The sequence below is a fragment of the Cydia pomonella genome, chromosome 3, assembly GCF_033807575.1.
Source record: "Cydia pomonella isolate Wapato2018A chromosome 3, ilCydPomo1, whole genome shotgun sequence".
Classification (NCBI taxonomy): domain Eukaryota; kingdom Metazoa; phylum Arthropoda; class Insecta; order Lepidoptera; family Tortricidae; genus Cydia; species Cydia pomonella.
In genome coordinates, this window is record NC_084705.1 from 28427572 (window position 1) to 28452527 (window position 24956).

At 37.4% G+C, this 24956-nt stretch overlaps 1 protein-coding gene across 2 annotated transcripts in view; it reads right to left on the bottom strand.

Moving 5' to 3' along the window:
• The window catches only part of LOC133516486 (uncharacterized), a 35448-nt gene extending 16998 nt beyond the window's left edge, over positions 1 to 18450 (bottom strand). Inside the window, exon 1 of one of the 2 annotated variants that reach the window (XM_061849462.1) lies at positions 18265 to 18450. The gene's annotated coding sequence lies outside the window, so the exon portion shown is untranslated. Of the gene's footprint in view, positions 1 to 17097; positions 17120 to 18264 lie in introns of those variants that run through there. The other variant, XM_061849463.1, reaches the window with a different exon arrangement.
• Between the last annotated feature and the right edge of the window lie 6506 nt (positions 18451 to 24956).

Genomic DNA, 24956 nt, shown 5'->3' on the forward strand with positions numbered 1-24956 from the left:
CATTAAATAATACACGAGTAAGTACTCAAACTTACTTTTACTTAACCTATCATATATAAATATCGGTCCGATATTCCGGTATTTCGGGATACCGATATGTATAGCCTATATAGTTGGTTCCCTTAGTTCTCCTGCGAATATCCATTATGATAAACTTCTATGTAACATGAACACACTATCATTAGCATACTTAGGCGGCGTCAATAGTTGACTGCCCTATGGGAACCGCTGACAATGCTGAGAATCGCAACTAATTAAGAAGGCCGTCATTTGAAGAGGTTCTTTGTACTTCCGTCCTTATGCAATAAATTAATGGGGTATTTGAACTGACTGACTTGAAGTAATGAACAACCAATGAACATACTTGATATCACCAGGGATCGGAACCGGTTTTTTGCAAAAACATCGAAATAACCATATATTTCGGTTTATTTTATACTCTAAATGTAAGACTCAGTCGTGTTTTCAGATAACGACTTCGTATTATTAGATTGCCTAATTAGAAATGAAGTCATTAACAAAGAACGAAAAAATACCGTTTTCGTTCCCATACAAAAAATACCGGTTTCCGATCCCTGGATATCACGATAGGGTGAAAGTGAACAGACGTCTGGTCATCTGGTCCAACAAAATCTCAGATCCCCAAATGCAAACCAAGGTACGTACCTAATTACATTATAATGTACATACAATTGACAGGCAACAATAATAATAATATAAGCGTTGTGACAGACAGAAGGACAGAATTACACAGCAAGGGTCTCTTTTCACTTTTTTGGTGCAGAGCCCTAAAAAATGGAATGAAACGAAGGAGTGCAATAATGCATTATAGGTGCATAAAAATACCCGAACATGCATTTAACGGCTTGAAAATGAGTATTGGCACCATTAAATACCTATTGCTTTGATACTCATCCACGTATACGCACCCACCTACATCTAATTTCACAGACATTTTTTATTTGTCTATTACCTATATTCGATCCAAGGACTGATGGCTGATGGGTTAATTTTCAGTCCGGTCCAATAGGTGGCACTGCAAACTTTTTACTTAAGGCATCACAGGTGTATTATTTTTGATTAAGTAACTAAGCAACCGTAGACCCTCCTAATTTGCCATCGACTTTGAACATACGTAACAAACAATTGACCTTCGTAAGCTACCTATTGCATATATACATATACGCTTAAATTAGAAAATGTATGAATGTTTGGTGTGATTGTTAATTGCCCAGCGATTTTGTTTTAATCACCACGTTACTAGGTCAATGCCAGCGTGCTAAAAAGTCCTAACAAATGTTCATAGTGTTGCATACTTCACACCTTTTGTTATTGAAGACGTAAAGTGAACTCGACCGACAGGTTATAGTTGTTTGCAATCGCGATAAGTATGGTGCTGTCACTGTTGTCTGGACAGGACAAAGACAGTATGATAATTTATATGGAAGTATTTTACCATACATAGGGTTACCATATGCAAAAATGGAACATCGCCACTAACCCTAACTATCCTGACATTTGCAGGAGGCTCATTTCTCCAAACGTCTCTTTAATTAGGCTTTGGTATCTTGAAGTTTTTTCAAATCTTCTTTAGCTACAAGCCAAGCCAAGCTCTAGCTACAAGTTCAAACTTTTAGGTAGCTTCTACTGGTTAGTTGAGATATGATAATGCTATTAATAAAAATCCTGACACGCGCGATGTCCCCGTGCAACCCTGACAAAGGACGAAACATCCTGACATGTCAGGGGAAATCCCGACGTATGACAACCCTAGATTCAAAGTACCTAATGGTTGAATGCAGATAAGTTGGTGGCAATCAAGTATCTGCATGTTTACTTTGAGTGCTTCGTCATGCTAATTCTTTATTATAGATGCAAAGCTACCTATTACTTTTGTAGTATGAATGAAGGTAATCCTTGAGACCCTTATTAATTAATACAGACTATTGTGAAATCTATCGGCATAAGGCAAAGTATGATATTAAAGTAATGTAAAATGAAGTATATGAATAATTATATTAATATTATATTTAATTTAGATTAGTTTTTACCTTATTGTTTTGTTTTATTGTTTCCCAATAAATTTAGTAATTCTTACAATAAAATAAACCTACAATGTTATTAGAAATAAAGTCAGTATATGAATTAATTCTACTCGGGTTCTATAATCGTCCAGGGCTTAGAGCACATTTACAGGAACGACTGATCTACTGAAACTGAACTAGGTACTGAAAAAGATGGATTTAAGAAAAAGACACGACCAGAAATTCACCTCGGCCTACACAATTACGTGTGATCTGAGGCTTTCTTATTTACTGCCCGAGGTTTGAATACTATTTTTCTGTTCGAGGGAGCCGAAAAGCGGCAACTTCGTTTACCGCAGCGCGCAGAAATTTGCCGCTTTCGGCATGGAGAACAGAAAAATATTTCAGGTACCTATTATAAGAGAGAGAACGGGAATCACCATATTTAGTATTCTTCTTAGCAGCTTGTGGGTAACATTAAATTAAATATCGACATTCAAGTATCGATCGACATTCGAATTTCGTTTCCATTCGCTCGTTTACAAAACCATTCGAATGTTCTTCTTTTAAATAACATTATCTATGAACACAGAAGTGGAGATGGACTGGCCACATGTTAAGAGACAGGCAGGAAAAATGGAGCAAAATAGTAACGAATTGGTATCCAAGAGGTTGCACACGGAGCCAGAGGAGACCTCGAACAAGATGGGAGGATGAACTAAAACTCACAGCGGGCCCGAACTGGAGAAGAGTGGCCCACGACAGACCCCAATGGAAAGAGCTGGAGGAGGGGCCTTTGCCAAGCGGCACACTGAGTTATATAAGAGACATACTCTAACTCAGAATAAAAGGGCTTAATAGATAGATAGATCTATGAACTCATTAGTCGTGCTAATGCTAAAAATAAACATACTAAGATGTTTTTTTATAAATCCACGTTAAACCATACCAATCCTATAACATGTAGGTATCTCTAGCTCTAGCGGCCGTATGGTGGACGATGTTACCCAGGCGGCAGAGCAAGCGTCACTTTTTAACACCGCGTAATTAAAAGAGATGAATATTATATAAGTTGTCACGTAGATAACATAGAGACCATCATAACCGTGTTGATAATGTATGTAGGTAATTAGCATATTGAAGATTGAAGACACGTAATTGGTGACTCATCCGGAATGAATGAAGTCTTTTCTAAGTCACGATGAGATTAAATTTAATGCCTATTATGATACGTTTTTATGGTTCCGTACCAAAAACGTACAAAAGGAACCCTTATGGTGCGAATCAGTCCGTCCGTCCGTCCATTTGTCACACCGCTAAATATCTCAATTTTAAATGCTCCTATCTCTTATAATAATTAATAATTCGATCGAAATATTGTGTCAAAATATTTTGAATAGTAAAAGTGATTACGCCTTGAACTTGTCGATCATAACTGAGTCACTCTCAAATTAAATGACTGCGGTCAGACTCAACACCGTCAAACGTCTGATACATTTAGTATGGTTTGACTGAGTTTAGACGCAGGCACAAATCTGGAGAATGACCCAGTTGTAGTTTGGGACTATAGTTGGGTGGTTTTACGGTTCTCCGAAAGCGCAGTAATCTGTCAAAGATCTCAAACATAAATGTAAGAAGCGAAGCGTTGCACTGCAAAGTGCAATCAGTTCGCATAACCGCAAGAAACTAATAACAATGCTGCATTATTAACGTGAACATCCTTCCGTGTGTACGCAACAGTTTTTACGAGCTGATAAAAATTTACTGCACTGTTAACGTTTATACAATTAGATGTAGCAGGTGAATCGACTTCTTCTTGTCACTCGTTGATAGTTACGGTCGCCTGGGTCACTTTTAAAACTTACGTTTTATGATATTTAAAATATCCTAATATACATTTTATGGCAGTTATAAGCCATTTCCAAAATGGGTCATCTACTTGGCATATTAGTAAAATGTGGTAAGCTATTAACGGGGGTTAAGACGAACATAGTTTATTTTGCTCGGGGCAAGACAAACAGTATGAGGATTCCGTACAAGTGCTTGTCTTGCCCCGGTGATAGTCTTACCCCATCTTACCTTATATTTAACATTTCTTCTGACAAACTATGCTACTAATGTCGCCTAAAAAATGTTGATCCACCCATTTAAATGTTGTAATAAGTAGAAAGAAATAATAAAAGACACTGCGAATTGTGATAACACTGCCCCGTACAGGTGAGAACTTCATCTTTTCATCTACTTACAAGATAAACTCGTTCCTAAAAAACGAGTAAATCGTGATTCTATATTCGAGTTGTAATTTTACATATTTTTTAAATTAGTCAATTTGCTTGTTTATGGAATAAAAACCCCTTAAAATGCGTTTTTGTGAAGTAATATTATTAACGGTTACCGGTAAGATTTTTTTTCTTTATCTATTATGAACTACTTTGAAGTCTTACCTCACTGACCTTATTGTGGGCCAAAAAGTATACATCTCAATGTTAAAATGTTCCCACGCGGACTTATAGTGTACCTACAATGACTTGTCTTGCATTTAAATTACCTCCTTATTGGTAGTACTTTTTCATCATCATATCACTGAAATAGAAAAAAGCTAAGTATCCATTTTAAAAGAAAGACCGAGCCGCTAGATAGAGTGTTCTATTTTTACAAGCTTTTATTTAACTTGCAATGTACATAACTATGTATGTTTGTACGGGTCAAATCTTGCAAGCCAAATTTAACCCACTTCCCGGTTTCCGATGAAGCTGAAAATTTGCATACATATGTAAGTTGAGTGACAATGCAATATTATGGTACCATCGGCATCGAGCTGATCTGCTGATGGAGACCGGAGATGGCCGTAGGAATTATGTGATAAAACAATGCAACCTATAGTGTTTGGGGTTTTTAGAATTGTCTCGATGAGTATTAGTTGCCAGTGGAAAGAAAAGTACGTCAGCCATAAAAGCTTGTACCAAAAATTAAATTTTTGCTAAAAACTTATTGAAGAGTATAGATAATATTAACGATGTATCGTCATTTCGTAACGACGTTTCCCGAATACAAAATGAAGTGTGGAGCTATGATGACACGAAAATCAAGATATTAAATTTTATTGCCTACCACAAAAAGTACTTAACCAATTTGGACAAATGATGTGTCATATGAAAGCATTAAAAATTTCTACAAAACGTGTCTTAAAATACAGGGTGGACTAATTGATGATATCGTCAGTTCACATCAGGTAGGAAAGTTACTCACAAGGTACTATATTGTAATACCAAATAACCACCAAAATATAAAGCCCATAACCGCTAACTCGTCATTGGTTGCCAAGATAACTGACCACTCCACGCGGTACTCTCCATTACCAGCACAACAACGGTAGTTTCTCGCCTATTCCTACCGTAGCGGCCCGATTACCATCTCGATGGCTGTTGGTTATGGAGTAAATCGGTATTGAGGTGTTTGGAAATTACACTGCTTTAAGATAGATACGTACTTTATTAGGTGGAAGTGGTATTCAGAATTAGATAAACTGACTTTTGCGGGCGCGTGTTTTATGGGGTTACATCGTTACAGTTATACATACTTATTGTAAAGTTGATTGTTTTATGAATTAAATTAGATTATATATAAATAATTTATGTTTACATCAAATTCTATGATGAATAGAAAATGACTGAATCACAAACACTTGCATATTATGGGCTGTCAAAATCGCTACCTTATCTTGGTCTGACTCTATCTCTGGACTGGACATTCTCATTCTATCAAACATTATCATCAAGCCGACTGGTCTGATAAGACCATTTGGTCGGATATACAATGTGCATTTCAAAAAAATCTGTTCGGATTTAATCTGCTCTAATTTTATCAGAAGGTAATGATCAATAAGTTTTGAGTTGATTAAGCACTTTGATACCCTCCCTAAAATTAAAAGCGAAAGTGTCCCATCTCGCAAATTTTCGTCTATTTTTGATAACAGCTACCAGAGTATGCTATCATTTAGCCCAGAAACTTAAACATTGGTCCCTAATCTACCCTAACAGTAAACAAAACACTATCAACAATGATACGTGTACTGCAACAAAGCATGGCGAGGTGAATGAACAAGATAAGGACTTTCCCTGTCCCTGCTGAAAGCGACGCAGATCGATCTGACAAGCGTCAAGTAGGTGTACGTGCCTGATTTGCGGGTTTACTCTCAATTCACTGTTTCTTCGCTTTCATAATTGTAGCTATTTTAACATTAACCACTTCTCTTTAGTTGAACGAGTAGGTACTCGTGAGTACGGAAATACCTAATAATGTGAGATTTTTATAAACCTGAAAATATTAACACTTACCTCCTTATATATTTTTGAAGTTTGCACTTTTGTCAAATTACACAGCTCTTTCTTCCTACAAGCAAAAGACCGACATGCAAAACCATTAAATCTCCGCCAAAATGACTTCCTTTCCTTGCCCACTTCTACCTTAAAAATATTTCACTCCGGACCACCCATGATGTGCATAAAAATCTTTAATAAACTTCCGCAGTCAATAAAAGGAATAGAAAATTCAAAATTATTCAATAAAGCACTTAACACACATCTAAAAGACAAATCTTTCTATACGCTGCAGGAGTTTTTTGATAATGGAACGTTAAATTAATACCTATGCTATGAGTAGGTAACTTAGCTCTTAAGTACTGCCTGTGATCTCAAATAATTGTCTGTAAATCTTTATACTAGTTTGTTATTTAGTTATAAGACTGCTGCGCCCTTGCAGGGTACATATTATGTAATTTTGTGTACTTACCTAATATGATTGCAATAAATGCTTTGTCTTGTCTTGTCTTGTCTTGATTTGACTTAGTGAAGATGTGGCTTTATATCTAGTTAATATGTCAGTAATTTAAAGAAATAATGTATAATATTAGCCAGGGCAGCTGTTGCCTATCTCGGCATTGATAGCCATAGACTAATAATATAATTATTATTAGTCTGAATTCAGCTTGGTGTCTATTGTGGTGCTGGCGATGTGGTGTCTATACTGTCAAATGTCTTTAGTCTTGAAGTCATACGAATACGACCGCTCTATTTATCCTATTCCCTTTTATATTTAACAACGTCAAAGTTTAAAGTACATCCCGTTAAATTAAACCACCCAATTATAGGTAGTCAAAAAGCACCCAACTATGGTCCGAAACTAATTCGAATATCCTCGTTCAGGTGTAAATGTTATTTGAATGTCGTGGTTCTGAGGAAAATTAATTTCATAAATTGAAGAAAAAACTCAGATGATACCATAGATGACACCTTATACTCGTAGTAGATTGGTAATTTGGTATAGTTTATTATTACGTGTTAAACTTGTGGACTATAGTTGGGTAGTTTTAGGTATACCCCATTTCATTTACCATGGCGGGATTCCTTCCACTTGGCCATGCCGGGAGCGGTAGGACAGTGCAAAATTATGTACCTTTTTATAAGTATAACGAGCGAGCTCATCGCTAACAAACTGTCTCGCAGTTTGGTGAATATTTTGTTTTGTGGTACACATATTTTATATTTTAATGTTATAATAAAATAATAATAAAAAAACTTGAAAGTGCACAAAGAAAACCATAACGTTGATCTATTGTTTAACAATTGCTTTATGAGCTCTAAAGGCCAGACCACCTATGGCCATAACATATAATTACGTCGGAGGGGTGCTGACCTGCAGCGAGTGTGGCCGCACATTCGCTGCTAAGATTGGCTACGTCAGTCACCTGAGAGCGCACCAGCGACACTCTCAGCGGTAGAAAGCAGTTGCTGTGGCCGAGAACGGCTAGGAGACGATGATGATGATGATGATGAGCTCTGCTCTTCAAAGACAGCGCGTGGTGAAATAATAACACAAAAGGATCAAGGCTGGACAGTTACATGTAAGACGCGACGCCGCCGGGTATCTTTTGTTGTATTATTTACGCCTAATGACCGTCTCAAGTGGAATCCCGACATGGTAAATAAAATGGAGTATACGTACTAAGTAGTTTAGTCAGTAGATACGAGTATGCAATATAAGTAAGTTACATGAAATCTTTTCATACATACATACGCCTAACAGCAATAAGGATTTTATTCTACCTACTTAGGAAGCAACAGGGAAACTGCAACGCAACATTAATAACTATAATAACCTAGCTAGTCTATAGGATGATTGGGTAAGATTAACAATAGTTACGCAGCATTACCGCAGCCACTGTTATGTGCTGTTACTGCTCACTAATTACTAGCCAATCTGCAAAAAGAGTAGAATATAAATGAGATATCGGTTTAGTTTAACTGTAAACAACTTAATAAGTAGGTGGGTGTAAAACGGAAGTATGCGAAGGTTTGCAAGTTAATTACTTATGTTACAAACTGTTTGCAAGTTTACGTAGATATTAAATAAGCCAGATGGAAAAGGTTGGAGACGAACTTTGGCTTTTTTTTCTTCAAAAAACCGTGATGTGACGATGATGTCCTACCTACCGAGACTGCACAAAAAAAGATGGATAGATCTACAATTCCTGTTTCATTAGGTCAACACAATAACCCTCATAAACCTTACAAGGCAGTTAACGCTTATGCAACATTCCATGAGATGCAAACAACAATATCAAACTGTGGGCTTAGCATAGAAGCGCGGCGCCGCGACAGTATCTCGCTCTTGAAATAGACCCGTTCCTCTCTAATTAATGCTGTTAGAAAAAGAAGGGTAGTCTATCTGGCGGGTGCTCCTGTGCTAAGCCAGCTGTTCGATAATCATCTCTGACTTCATAAAACAATTGACACTGACATGCATCTTTAATTTTGTCACGTCGCATTATTACAACTTCTTATCGTCGCATTATTAAAGCTGCTTCTTTCCATTCATTACCCCATGCGACCTTTATCCGTAGTAAATCGTCACGGCCAACCTGCGAACTCTTGTCCTTGATGCTTTGTTGACAGGCGGGATGTACCGTCAGTCGATAGATGAATGACATTCGTGGTTTGTGGTAAAGTCGGTGGCCATCTTTAATTTTGTCGCGTCGTTATCGCCAGACAACTTCTTGTCTCATGTGCTTCTTTCCATTTGTTTCCCATTGCGACCTTTACCCGAAGTAAATCGTCACGGCCAACCGGCGAACTCTTGTCCTTGCTTTGTCAACAGGTGGGATGCACCGTCAGTCGATAGATGACTGACATTGTTGGTACGTGGTAAGGTGGGTGGTAATGGTAAGTGATTAAAGATGCTTAAACGGATGGTGGGCATCGTAAATAATGACACATTTTCCACATTTGCATTGAAATGTACTATTAAGTACCTAGTAATTTTGGAAAACTTTAAATCCTCATAAGTACCTTTCCAAGTTTCCACCCTTGAGAATCGTACGAACACGCCGCCAAAAATAAGAGAGTAAATAGGTATCTCATAGGTAAGCGTGCTCCACCGTAGATGTCGTGCATCACTTACCATCAGGTGTGATCGTGGTCAAACGCCTGCCTATCCTCCATAAAAAAAAACCCGTACAATCGAATTCCTTCGCTCCCGTATTTCGGCTATTTAGGGTTGTCAAAATTCACGGCATTATCTTATTTAGGTAAGGTCGTACAAGCAAAGGGACGTCAAGTTGTGCTAACCCTAATAATTGCTCGGAGCAATGCTGAGCCGATCGGAACCAAGAATGCCCGAAAGGAAAAGTTTCGCTCCACGATTCAGTGCGTAATTTATGTAGTAGTAAAAAAATAAATAAATCGTAAAGCTGGTCGGTCACAGTGGCGCCCGCATATTGTTGTAAACTAACTTTATGACTCGTATGCTAATTCAGTCGGTATTTATACAAGTGGCATTTTGTTCGGCGCTCCACTGACCCCGTTTACTAACGAATTATTGCATGGATTATAACACTTTTACAAGCTCGTATCTTGCCAATTCGCACGATTGAAATAGCTGGTTTAGGATCTACAAAATAAGGTTCACATTTCATGGAATCGTGAAAGAGAAGCGATCATGTGAAAGTGAATTGTAATGGAACGTAGGAATTGCGTATTTTCTTGAACGATATTTAAATACTTTATTGTTAATGTAAGCGAAAATTGATCAATCGTAATGAAGTTGTTAATTAAAACCTGTCTTAGTTGTACTTAACCTGTGTAAACTAGTAATTGTATGTGTATGTAGGTTTTAGTTTGAACCAAAAGAAAAAAACTGGCTTCACAAAAAAAAATTTGGTGCGTTTGAAACGTTTGTGCATGAGCAGCGGCCACGATAGCCGCGTCCTGTCGCTTTAATTTTATCATGACTTTCGACAGCTTAAATTTGATGAAAGTCTCATGCTTCGAAATTTAAAAATCGTAACCGATTTTTAAATTTCGACACAACCTGAGCCACTAGTGTAAATTTATTCGATAGCGAAACGTGTGTTTTCCGAGTTTCCAAAACGTCCCGCCTGGCGCGCTGTTTCTAAATCCCATACAAAATGAGACTTAACGCAAACGCGTACGTCACGTTTCGCTATCGAATAAATTTACACTAGGGGTACTGTTCACCCGTGTTATCTTTTTAAAATTCATATCATAACCTCAGTTCATATTTGTCTCTAAATCAATAAAAGACTGGATTCCCGTCACGTTGTTCCATTGAACCTGCTCACGTCGTCTCTGAGGAAGTGACCCTAACTGTACAACGTACGGTGAGCTAATATGGGCCTTAGTTGGTTTGAATTAGGTCGATAATCCAGGCCATCTTGATCTACCAGTAAGTTAGGGGCTGCTGGAATACTGGCCACTTGCCCCGTATCAAATATTAATAAATAAAGCATTAAAACAAAGTTCTCCCGTTTTTTTTATTTTGTGCGTAAAAACAAGACAAGTCATCACTTTAACGTAAAACAAGGAATAAATTAAGTCGTCGGTCAGACGGGTCGTATTATTGAACTTAAATCTTAAAAAATAAACACATTTAATGAGCTCAAAAAATCGAGCTCTAACTTACTCTAGTTATTCAAATTGTATAATCAGGCGGCGTGTGAACCGGGTTAAAATAATAATGCTTTGCGCAAGCGCCGTGCATGCGCTCAACTTTGGCGACCGGTTGACCCTCTACACTCTTACACTCTCCTACAGTCTGTCTAAGCTCGCGACAGACTTTGGTGTGACAAGGTGTAATTGTAGCGCTTGAATCCGTCTAAACTAACTTTTCACAGCCTTGAACGGAACAATCTGACACAGATTGACCTAGTTCCAAAGCAAAGCTTGTCCTATGGGTACTAGGCGACGATATACATACGTATACACCGTGTTTTTTTTTTATTTCCGTTAATTTCAAGGGTGCATCCCTGAGCTTAAATTAAGTAACTTTCTCAAAGACACCGGTATTCTAATTAACTCCATTTCGGAGATAATCAATATTTAATTTTTATCTTATAAGGCCCTTACGAGCGTGTACACTTGCCTTAGGGCCTGTTTACATATTGATTAGTTTTTAGTATGAGAAAATACATTTGTTACTAAACGTAAATACTATCTTGGACGATTGATGTTCGAAATGACATTGATACACAGTTTTCAATTGTTTGGTTGAGTTAAAAGTAATGTCCGTGTTACAACACTTACAACAACGCTATATGCAACATTTAATTACTTTATTTAAAAAAAAAAAGTTTTTATTTTTAAATTAACTATGCCATTTACCTTCCCTTAACGTTCTTACCGATACCCCGAAGTTAACGGAATTCAATAAAAACACTGTGTATAGATAAATACATAGAAAACACCCATGACTCATAACCAATATTTGTGCTCATCACATAAATAAATGCCCTTACTAGGATTCCAACCGGGACCGTCGGCTTCATAGGCAGAGCCACTACCCACTAGGCTAGACCGGTCGTAAAAATTATAAACGACTTATTATCATACAAATTTTACATTAATTATGACACTGTCGTTGCAAATACCATGCAGAGCCTCAGGGGGGGAGACAAAGATTTTCACGTTTCACGAAATGCCTAGGAATTTGACGATCAGCCGCCGAAATTGATATGGTATTTAATTATATACTGAACTTCTGGACCATAGCTTGGTTCCACTCAAGTTGGATTATAGTTGCCACCGCTTTGAAAACAATAATCTGTCATTTCAATACGTTTTGTTTTTCCTATGTACTGTAATTATCTTATACGCTGTCATGTGAGATAACGTTGTAACTGCTAACTACGGAAGGTGGAGATGAAATTCCACACTTCATAATTGTAACTTAATTTATTTTCTTCTAGTATGCTGGCAGGTAGCGTTAGTGCCCTAGTGTATTAACTTTACTTTTATATTTATTTGTATTAAGTCTAATTTATCGATATTTATTATATATATTTTGTTTTGTTTATCTATGTCCAGCCATAGCAGTGCCTCTGATCTTGATAATTTTGTGTCATTCTCTTCAGGTGAAAGTGTTACTGACGACAGTTTTAAGAGCTTGCCACCGTCACTCCATGATTTACTTAGCTCAGAATTCTGTAACGTTAGTAAAATTTTTAATATTGTTCATATTAATGCTCAAAGCATTCCAGCGCACTACAGTGACTTGAGTGCGACGTTTGATTTAAATAATGTTCATGCGGTCCTAGTTTCAGAATCCTGGCTTAAACCCTGTTTGCCATCCACTTCTTTTTCTTTACCAGGATTCCACCTAATACGTAACGATCGCTTGGGCAGAGGTGGTGGTGGAGTTGCTATCTATCTACGTTCCCATATCCCCTTTTCCATTATAGGCACCTCAGCACACTCTCCTTGCTCAGACACCGCTGAGTTTCTTTTTCTCGAAATCTCTGTCTCCCATACGAAGCTTCTCCTTGGGGTCTTCTATTCTCCGTCACTAACTGTCAATTATTTCGCTTCTCTTGAAAAACTCATTGAAGATCTCATGCCTTCGTATGACCACCACATTATAATGGGGGATTTTAATACCTGCCTCCGCAGAGACGACCATCGGTCGCAGTCTCTTAAATCCCTGGCGCATGCCTGTAAATTGAATATCCTCCCTTCTGGCCCTACGCACCACTTTCCAAATTGTACTCCGTCCCTTCTTGACCTTACTCTCACGTCCTCGCTTTCTCATGTTGTCAAGTATGGCCAGCATCCTGCTGATGCTTTCTCATATCATGACCTTCTTTTTCTTTCTTACAAAGTAAGACCTCCAAAGCCTAAAGCTAAAGTACTTCTTCAGCGTAATTTTAGTAAGATGGATGTAGCTAAACTTCGTGAAAGCGCATCGGCTATTGACTGGGGTGTTATCTCTAGAGCTGCCTCTGTTGACGATCAAGTGTCAGTTTTTAATTCCTTACTGACCCAACTCTATGACGAGCACGCCCCAGTCCGCTCGATTAAGGTGAAGCATCTTCCTGCTCCTTGGCTTACTGACGAAATCAAGGCGCTATTGGAGAAAAAGAACTCTGCCAAATCTAGGTACAAGTTGAACACGTCTGATGCTAACAAAGCTCGCTACCACGCCCTACGTAACCGCTGTAGCACCATTTGTCGGGATGCTCAGCGACGCCATATTCACCAGTCTGTTGAAAATGGTGACCCGGCGAAAGTATGGAAATTTCTTAAGTCACTAGGAGTTGGAAAGTGTCAACAAAACTGCCCTAAAGATATTAACTTCGATCAGCTTAACAAGCATTTTTCCACTTCTGCTGAATTTAGTGGCCCTGATAAAGTTAAGACTCTTGACTACCTCTCTTCTCTTCCAACTCCTGACTCGTCTCCCTTTTGTCTTGTTCCTTTTACCGACACTGATATTAAGAAGAGCGTACTGACCATAGCGTCTAATGCCGTTGGGGTCGATTGTATTAGCCGTAAAATGATCCTTCCTCTCCTTGACCTACTCACCCCTGTCATTTCCATCATTCTTAATAATTCAATTTCAACCAGCTCCTTTCCTTCACTTTGAAAGGACGCCTGTATCGTTCCGATCCCTAAAACGTCTAAACCTTCTTCATTTTCAGATTATCGTCCCATCTCAATTCTCCCTTTCCTGTCCAAAATTCTTGAGCGTCTCGTTCACCAACAGCTTACATCGTACCTTAACACAAATAATCTTTTAAATCCCTTCCAGTCTGGCTTCCGTCCTGGGCATAGTACGGCTACTGCACTCGCGAAGATCACTGACGACATCCGGGCGGGGATGAATGATCAAAAATTGACGGTATTAACGCTGCTAGATTTTAGCAATGCGTTTAATACCGTTGATTTTGATATTCTCCTTGGAACACTACGCTCTCTGAATATATCTCCTGCGGTAGTCGAATGGTTTCGTAGCTACTTGATTGGTCGTCGGCAGCGCATAAAGGTGGATGATTCCCTTTCTTCTTGGTGCAACACGTTGGCTGGCGTTCCGCAAGGCGGCGTGTTGTCTCCTTTATTGTTCTCCATATTTATAAATTCAATTACTTCTAACCTTACTTCACATTATCACCTTTATGCCGATGATCTTCAGATTTACTTGCAGGGCGTCACTGGCGATCTCGTGTCCATCATCAATAGGGTGAATAGCGACTTAGAGGAAATCTCGAAATGGAGTCGCAGTTTTGGCCTAAAAGTTAATCCGTCTAAGACACAGACTATTATAATAGGTAGCCCAAAACTGCTTCCCAGAATCGACTTTAACAACCTCTCACCTATTTACTTTAATGGTGTTTTGATTCCCTACTCGCAGCAAGTAAACAACCTTGGCATCATTATGGACAGTACCTTATCGTGGGGACCTCAGGTGGCCGAAGTTAGCAGGAAGATGTTCGTGGCAGTTAGCTCACTCAGGAGATTACGGAACTTCCTTCCCATTCCTACGAAAATTGCTCTCGCACAAACTCTTCTCCTCCCTATTCTGGATTACGCTGACGTTGCTTATCTCGATCTCACTGAGGAGCAACTTAATAAGCTTGAGCGTATCCAAAATGTGTGCATACGGTTTATATTTGGGTTACGCAAATATGACCATGTCTCTCACTTCCGTTCGCAGCTCAAGTGGCTCCCTATTCGCTTACGTCGTAACTCTCACGTTTTGTCCCTTCTGTATTCCATTCTTTTTAACCCCGCGACTCCCCGCTATCTCAAGAACCGTTTCAGTTACCTCCGTTCTGTTAGGTGCTCCCAGAACTTGCTTCTTTCTGTACCATCATCCTCTTCTAAATTTTATAATAATTCTTTCACGTCTCAAGCTATCCGACTATGGAATTCTCTGCCTATAGATTTAATGCGCGCTCAATGTCCTAATTCTTTCAAGAGACTCATTAAATTTATATTAATATTGTACGTTTTGATTCAGAAATTATTGTAAAAGATCATTCCGATATATGGTCATTTATGATATTTGACAGGAAATCTTGTGCATTGTAGATCTGTGCTTAATTCTGGCCCACGGTGCAACGTAAGCCGCTACAATCATAAGTTTTAATGCACTAAATATTGTGCTTATAATGTGAAAAAAGTCAAAATAAAAGACTATTGTGTTAAATCCAACGTTGTATTGAAGAGTTATCCACCAGTGAACCAGTTTATATATCCAAATTGTGCCGGCCACATGGTCGGACATTAGAAATTATAAAATAAAACATCGAATACATCAGAAACTCATTTTCATTCAACCATTGGAAATAATAATTTGCTTACAAAACGCCGCATTGTGAAACGCGTAACCTACAAATATGTAAATATTCAGTCGTATACTATTACTACTATATGCCTAAATATATGTCTAGTGAAATAGTGGATACCACGTTGTTGTTGCGTGCGTCATGGTCAAGAGTTATTTTATAATTTGTTATTTAACTTTTTTTAATTTTAGTTAAAAAAAAACTTAAAACCCCTGCATTAAAACTTGCATAATATTGATAAGATAACTATCGGAAATCGGAAGTGGTAATAAGCGATATTGTATTTAAGGAGTTAATTATACACCGTGTTTTTATTGAATTCCGTTAACTCCGGGAAATGGGTACCTATGTACGTTTAAGGAAACTAAGTGGCATAGTTAAATTGCAAAAAAAAAAATTAATATAAAGTAACTAAGTGTTGCATATAGTGTTGTTGTAACACGGGCATTACATTTAATTTAACCAAACAACTGAAAACTGTGACATATCAATGTCATTTCGAACATCGATCGTCCGAGATACTTACGTTTAGTAGCAAATGCATACATTCGTACTAAACACTAATCAATATGCAAACAGGCCCTAAAGTAAGTGTATACGCTCGTAAGGGCCTAATAAGATAAAAATAAATTATTGATTATCTCCGAAATAGAGTTAATTAGAATATCTACCGGTGTCTTTGAGAAAGTTACTTAATATAAGCTCAGAAATGCACACTTGAAATTAACGGGGAAAAAAAACACGGTGTATTTGGAATACAAATTGCTGTATATGTTGGCAATACAATTTAAAATGCTTTTTATTGTACATGAAACGTAGAATACCTACTACGTACTTATAGTATTACACTATAAGTACGTAGTAGGTATATTTTACAACATCATATATAATACTCGTATTTATGCAATACCCTCAGAATAAATACTCGTAATAGTACTACCGTACAGAAATGACGCTTCCCACATAATCGAAGTTTGACAGCGATTCAGGGACGAATTATTCTGTTCCTTTCTAATGTATGGCACTATCCTATCGGCTATTTAGGGTTGTCAAAATTCAAGTAATTATTTTATCTGCGCTGTGGTAGTGCACGCAAAGGGACGTCAAGTTGTGTCAACCCTAATAATTACTCGGAGCAATGCTGAGCCGAGAATGACCGAAAGGAGTTGTGTCGAATACTGGCAATAAGAAATGACGTCAGCATTTTTACAAAAGTTACAAATGAATAAGATAAAGTTAACTGACTTTAGCAAGCATGCATTCATAAATATAATTTACTTTTATATTCAATCGTATTAAAAATAATTACCTAATTCTCAGAATATTTATAAAAAGTTGTAAAATTAAACGAAGAAAATTTTTTTAAAATATACACCATTTTTTTCTATATGTTTATATGCATACATTTACAGAAAGTCGTAAATATATCTGTCTCACCGACTACGTTCCTCAGATAAACAATCCTTGAAAATATTTATTCCCACTCCGGCACGCGTTGAACTCTTTTCTACTAAGGTCCTGCCGCGCACCACTTTTTCATCAGATCTACTTGCCTCTATCGCTCGAATCCGCAAGAGTAACAGAGAGGCAGATAACAAAAAGTTCGCAGTAAGACCTAAGATAATAGGAGCTAACAATCAATATTTGAACAACTGGCGTCTCGCGTCTCGAATGTTGTCATAAACATAGGTGATTTCATTTCATTCCCGAATACAATAATTACGGTTTGTTTTTTTATTCGTAGGTAGTCTAGTTTACGTTGGGACTATAGTCACAAAATGACCGTTTTCTTTGGTTAATATTGTTTTTCAACAAGGCAGTATTTCAATACCTAAGTATTTGTCTGTTTCCTCCTTTTCGTTAATTCTATACTTTTCCGGTTCAATACTAAAAAAGCCTGGGGCTCTGTAGGTTACTTGTACAAATTGGCGGGAAACACATTATAGTGACTAACACAGGTTTAGATGGCACTTAGGGGGGAAACTGGGGATAATTGGCATTGACACAGGTTTTTTCAAGTGAGTGGGAAGCTGCCTATTTATGTATTCTCACTTAGATACCGATGTACACACATCATGATATCAAACATATATATCTAAAGTGAATCAGAGGCGATAAGTGTTTTATATGCAGCTGAAGCCTGCAAAATACCTAATGATGTAAGTATGTAAATACTCAGGACATGATGAGTTTGACGCACTAACCATCCTTATTAGCTCAGGATGTTATTATCTTTTCCGTTTCGGTGTCTTGGTACCACATTCAATACACAGTACATAGTATACCTATTTTTTTACCAAGTCTAATACATACATAACAATTATCAACAGCAATCTGTCAAAAGCATCAGTTTAACTCAATGAAATAAATAAGGTAAAGAAGTTTATTATAAGTTGAGTAAAACTGCTAAAGTTGCTGCTGTGCAAACATATCTGATTAAGTTTTGTTACTTCTAGAAACTTGAATCTCATACATTAAATTCCAATCTTAAACCCTACAAAAGAACCTGAAACGCAAAAAAGGCAAAAAGCTTCTCAAACCTCCCGCTGGCCCTATCGACTGACAAAAAACATTTCGCAACATAACTTATTTAAATTTACAAACCTTCCAACAAAAGAACAGCAATATAAAGAATCCTTTAAAAATAAAACCACAACACACTTCCAAAGACAATTAAAACACTGGCCGGTTGTAAAAAATAAACACACGTATCGTATTGTTTTTAAAATCAACTTTTTAACATTTAAAATTCGAACGCACGTTCGCGTCGGCGCGCCGCGCGGTACTGGTTTGTGATTGGCGTTTAAGACGCGGGAATGCATGTGTCAAAGTGGCGTTAGAAGTGAACAGTTAATATTAGATTTGAAAATAAACACAATTTTGTATCTAATTTGTGAACATTAAAGTTCAAATTAAATTATTGTTATAGTTTCATTTAAGCTCTTATTAAATTTGGCGTTTTAAGGTAGCACTGCATGTTGCTTGATGAGAATGGAAATATTGGAACGAAATAAAGGACAAGAGCGTGAATACAACTATTGACTTTATTTTAAATACATTAAGGTTCAAAAAGGAATGACATATTCCAGTACCTTAATAAAGTTACCATGAAGAATGAGCAATGTGTCAAAGTGACGTTTACCAAACAGGTTCGTATGTAAATTATGGCGGGTTTTAGTTGAAGTTTTAATTGTTGGCTCTGAATTGATTGAATGATGATGTAATTGGTTGAATTTTGGGTGTAATTTTACTAAGTTTCCTAATTAGGTATCATTTCAAATGTAAAGATTATTATGAACAATTTGTTCGCCTAGTTCTAGAACTATGCGATAAAATTGTTTATATTACATAATCTTTCATTAATCTTTAATTTCTCTACATATATATTTATATAGTTTTCGCATTTAGAATTCAATGTAAGCTGTTTTATTACTTGCAGCCAATGTACGAGCGAGTGCCGTCAAACTGAGATCAAAACATTAAATTTATCTTATTAGGTGTGTCATGTTTTTGACAGTAAGTAGCGTTTAAACTAGGTCTAGCCTAGGTTTATTTTGATAAAAGAGGTGTCGTTTTTGTGGCACAAGTGACAAAGTATACATTTTAAACCGACTTTCAAAGGAGGAGAGTCTAAAGTTCTAAGTGAAATAACTGATCTTTTTCTTTGTTACTATCTATGTATACAATTTAATAAGTATAAATTATAATTATGTACAGCGAGCTGCGAAGTGCATACCCCCACTTTATGAATGGATTCCATTCATAGAGTGGACATATAGAAGGCAAACGACCATGTCGATTGCCTTAAGGTAAGCAATCACTGCCGCCCATGAACACCATAGGGGTTGTAGGTAAGTGCGTTAGATTGGAGTACGCTCTTTTTAACCTTCCAGGTTTGAAGGTCCAAATAAATGAGCACACTTGGGTAAAATCACCCAATATTGAACGACAGCCAATTCCAAACTTCGATTGGACGTATGAAGAGGTCAATACTTTCCATACACATTCGTTTCCATACAAAGCTCGAAGACAGTCGGAAGTCCCAAACCGTTATTGTGTTCAGTATTCATGTTGAGTCCGAGTATTCGGGCTAGGCCTGCTTTCTTGCGCAGACCTAGTTTTTAGGCCTTGGTCAGGTATTAATAGCATTCCTATAGTTATGCAGAAAGTCCTTAAAATTTAGTGTATTGGATTTCTCGTCCAATTACTCAACGCATTTTTTGAAGTGAAAACTTCTTTAGCGGCTCTGTGCACTTTTTGTGATGGGGAAAAAAATGTTAAACTCGCGACATGTCACGTGACCGACAGATTCGTCAGATTGAAAATTCGTAAGACGGACATGTGACCTGATCGAAAAACTCCACGATGATTCTAGTAATGATGATGGTCTAAGAGTCGTTGAAATAATGGATGGAAGTTGATTTTTCTGAAAATATCAAAAATGCACAACGTGATTATTCAAGTTTTTACTTCTGCCGGCACTCCCGCAGTGCAACCCGTTGTTTTTTTTTTATATAAGTAACGAAACTTCCGTGAGACAGATATAAAATATATATTAAAACGGGTTAGTCACGTATTCTAAGTCGAAGACTGCAGTTGCAATGTTATAATGGCTGGAATGTTTTCCAAACGTCTGGATCATCTATGGAATACAACAATAGAAAGGACTATGATATATAAAAAGTGGATTTATATTTCCTAGACAATAGGTTTAACCTATAAGGCTCTAAAATAGAAGAGCCACAAATTAAAAATAAATGTTTCGTAAAAATCCAACGTATGGCTGCAGAATGAGTAAGACATCAAAGAAATAATAACGGGACAAAACAACGAGGAATTCACAACAAAGGCCGATCACAGATTATCTGCGCCCACGCACACGCACGCTCGATGCGAGCCAATTAAGTACCATTTTTATACGTCTGCAGCTGATCTGTGCTCAGAAAAAGGGTGGGTACGCAGTACGCACCTAGGTACAGACAGGAAGTAGCCAAAATTGTTGAATAGAGGTAAAAAGATACATCTTTTCAACCGACTTCGCAAGCAAAGTCAAAAGGAGGATTTAAAATTACGAGTACGATGTTTAACATTTTTGATCAACCATCAACCTACAAAAAAGACGATGTTTTCATACGAACCTAATAACCCTTAGGGCCTGACGCCAGATAGTTTTTTCGGACATTGATGTGATTTTATTAGTTGCTTTGCTTGAATTTCAAATTTACTTGGTACTTATATTACTACTCTTCCGTTTCTGTATCTAAGGTACTTACTGTAATCCAACGCTGTTTACTGACAATGTACTTAGACCTTATTGCAAAGACAAAAGTATAACCGATGATCAGTTAAGAAAATATAAATCTTTTAAATTTTTGAAGATTTTTTTAATACTACGTTGGTGGCAAACTAGCATACGGGCCGACTGATGGTAAGCGGTTCCCATAGCTTTATGGACGCCAGCAACTCCAGAGGTGTTACATGCGCGTTGCCCACCCCAACACCCACCCCGCACCCACGTTGAGCTCTGGCAACCTAGTAAGGTTAAATCCTAGTAGGTTAAAACTCAGTAAAGGTAAATAAAATATATAATAAAAGTTAAAATGTTTCAAATCGACTCGAGTTGTGAATTACCTATTCGCACATGGTATTGTACAACGTTTTACATATGGCCCTTTAAATTTTCGACATACATAGTTACGTAATATACCAACCGGCAGGAACACAACACTATGAGTAGATTACAAAAAAAATATTATATGTTAGTGTTGTACATTTTTGTTAGTATTTTAGTTTTAGACTAGTTGTTGCTAGTTAGGTTTTACATAGATTTCAATTAATCTGCAAGAGTTCCTCTGCAGGTGACGGCCTCCTCCAAAGATAGCCAGTCCTCTCTGTGGGCTCCTTGAATCTACTTGGGGCCGGCTATTATTTTCAGTTCGTCTTCCCATCTATGTACAGGTCAGTTATTACTACAGAAATATTTTCTGTAAGGGCATCCCGAATGCAACTTGTATGGGAACTGCACGCCGACGTTGCAGTCAGCGTGCAGTTCTCATACCAATCGCAGTCGGGTGGCAGTCTGTCTGTAATTCTGTATCGGCCCTAAGTACTTACTTACTAAGACTTAGAATTTTACTACTTAGTAAAATTCTTACTAGCTCGCATAAGTTTAGATGTTCTTCATTACCCTTGGTCTAAGCAGGGCAAACAAGCACAACCATTTTCCAAGTCCACGTAATACCCATTAGCCCGAAGTGTTAAGTCAAGCTGCTCCCAACGCCTACAAACTCTACAACGATCCAGTATAATATGATCTTCGAATCCACGACAGTTATTAATGTTATTATAGGTTTTGGCATCAGAGTTGAAACCACGGACACGATATCATGTGTAATGACAGAGAGATTATGAAATTATCTTGTATTCCTTTATCGTACCGAAGTTGAACGGCCTACTTTTTTAAGGTATTTAGGTTCGAAATGAAACTTTCGTGAGACATATTCTAAAATATGTAGATACCACGGTTGCACACACTTGAATTATTTGTCGCTATCGGCGACATATGTCCTGGCTTCCGATTCGTCGTCGACGAGATGTGCATGTCCTATCATTGCTTTTCAATGTTCTATTTAATCCTGCTTCGCCACCTTACCTTTCCGAAAGGTTTAGTTATTTAGCTGCTGGTAGTGGTCATCGCCTTCGATCAAGCACCAATCTTTTACTCACGATTCCTTCCAATACGACGCGCACATACAAGAAATCCTTTACTGTCCATGCCATCAAGTTATGGAACGAGATTCCGGTGTCCGTGAGGCAATCCCAATCTGTAGCATCACTCAAGGAGAAGCTTAAAAAATTGTGGCTTTCCGATACTTTGGTTACGACTTCCTAGTTCTTTGGAGTACTTCTACTTTTTTAATTTCCTTTACTTTTCTGGTTCGAATTCATATTTATTTATATTATATATTGAATATTTATTTATTTTTATTTATATATATATGTATGCATTATTTTATGGTTATTTTTCTATCTATGTATATTTGTATCAATGTGTATTCAAAACGTGCATTTCATTAATTTCAGTGATTGTACACTTTTGTTTGTGTCTGTCATTCATTCACCGTTACTTCTGTTTTACTCATTTCCTCAAAGGTTAACTGGAAGAGATCCCATACAGGGATAAGTTCGCCTTTGTTGTATTTAATTTACTCTGTAACTGTGTTTTTCGTGTTTTTATTTCTATGTACAATAAAGTATATACATACATACATACATACATACATATGTTTCGAACCCATCGGGGTCCTTCTCCAGGCTTGAAGTGTTCGCGTCGGCTGCACTCCATGCACTTATGAGTGTAGTAGGTATATCAAGCAGTCTCATTCATTAATCGACTACCGTTTATGCGATCAAATAGTACTTCAAGTCGTTGTGTGTGGAACTATTCACCTACTTATACAAGGTCTAGTGTATCATGACAGCAAAATATTCGTTAACTATTCGATGACGTTAGGTGAGAAAACTACTCGGAAACTAAAAACCTATACTTTTTAGTTAACATGCGAGTGTGACATGCAACCTCAAACTCGTCCGTTACGAAAGATAGCTCATTTTGACAGTAATTTACCTTTTTCGTATGTTGGTAGAACTGGGTGGTATAGGTGGCCAAATTACGAAGTACAGCCCATGTGGGATCTTCGAGCGTATTAAGATCACCACTTAATTGGTTCGCGTTATATTTCGGTTGAATAAATACAGTGGTCGGCAACCTTTAAGCAGCCAATGCACATTGTTTATAATTTGCAACTTTATCACTATATCTGATAATTTATTATTATGCAAAGAGCACTCGACAATGTCAACGACGACTGACAACGACAACAATTGTCAACAAATACCTATTTTAAAGGATACAAAAAAAGTTCCCGACAGCGGCAGTACTCTCAAGTTCAAATGCCGCACGGACTTGCGCTTGCCTTTTACTTGATAGTAATACTTTTCGATAATGAAAATCTACAATCAAGCTGTTTAAAAATATGCACCCTTTCTTCGTGGTTCGCGATACTTATATAGTAAATCTGAATAGACCATAGATTAAGTACAGAAGGTGCAATTATAATATGTTAACGGCACCAATCATGGAACGTTTAAGAGAAAATTTGGAGTGTTTTTGTAATTTCACCGACACCTGTAAAATTTCTACCGCTTTACGCTTTAAAAGTTGAATGTCCAATTCGTCCTTTATGTTTTCTATGTATTTAATGAAAGCTACTGCAATTGGTTTCAATATTATTAACCAATAAAAACTGTGGTTTTTTGTGGCGCCATCAATTTTCAAAATAACAAGTATCAATGAAAAATTAAACTTAAGCATCTCTTTGGCTCTTGTTTATGGTAAAATGTTGCCAGCGATTAAAAACTGATGGAAAATACTTGTTTTACAGGATTTGTCTATACCATTCCATTACTAGTGCCGGTTCCATTATAGGGGTGTTTACTATATGTAGTACTACGAACAAAATCGATGTTTGTAAGCGCGGGGCCACGAATCATGCTGTCCCTGTCATGTCATGTTATGTCATGATCATTTGCGTTCCGAACGCGCCGACTTCAGAGACGTAGACCTGATATAAATTTTATATACAAAATAACCAGGAAGGTTCGCTGGCCGCCTGTTGCCGACCCCTGAACAAGAATATTATGTATCCGTTTTCAAACGCGCTAACTGCGGGCGAGTGTAAATTCAAATATGACATTCGTAAACGTTTCGAAACCTAAACTCAATAGTTAAATTAGTCACTCGAGAGTTGTCGAGTGAAATGTTGCGTTTGTAGTTTCGCCCTCAGGTGGCAATTCCATTTTTTACATTTTCTAACATTTATGAAATATTTACTATTAAATTGTCTCTAGTTTTGTTTTGAATTTTGGCTTAAAGTGTTTTAAAGTACAATAAAATCAAGAATCTGCCACTATTCGTTAGGACCGACAAAACCTATGCTGGCGCCATCTGTAAAATACTTCGACCGGTCAACCCCATTTAAAGTGCAGTAAGAAATAGTTCAGACGTACAAGGCCACGGCATGTCGCATGTGCTGCTGTCAGAGAGGAGTGCTGCTGTATCTCGGTTTTAACCAATTTTTGAGGAGAGCAAGAAAACGTAATTTTGTAGGTATTTCCTCTAAAATATATCATCTGTTTATGCCATTGTACTAAGGGCGATAATATTCAGTTTAAGCAGAGCTTACTTTTTGATATTTTTAGATATTAAACTTTGTACAGGCAAAAATAGTTTTCTG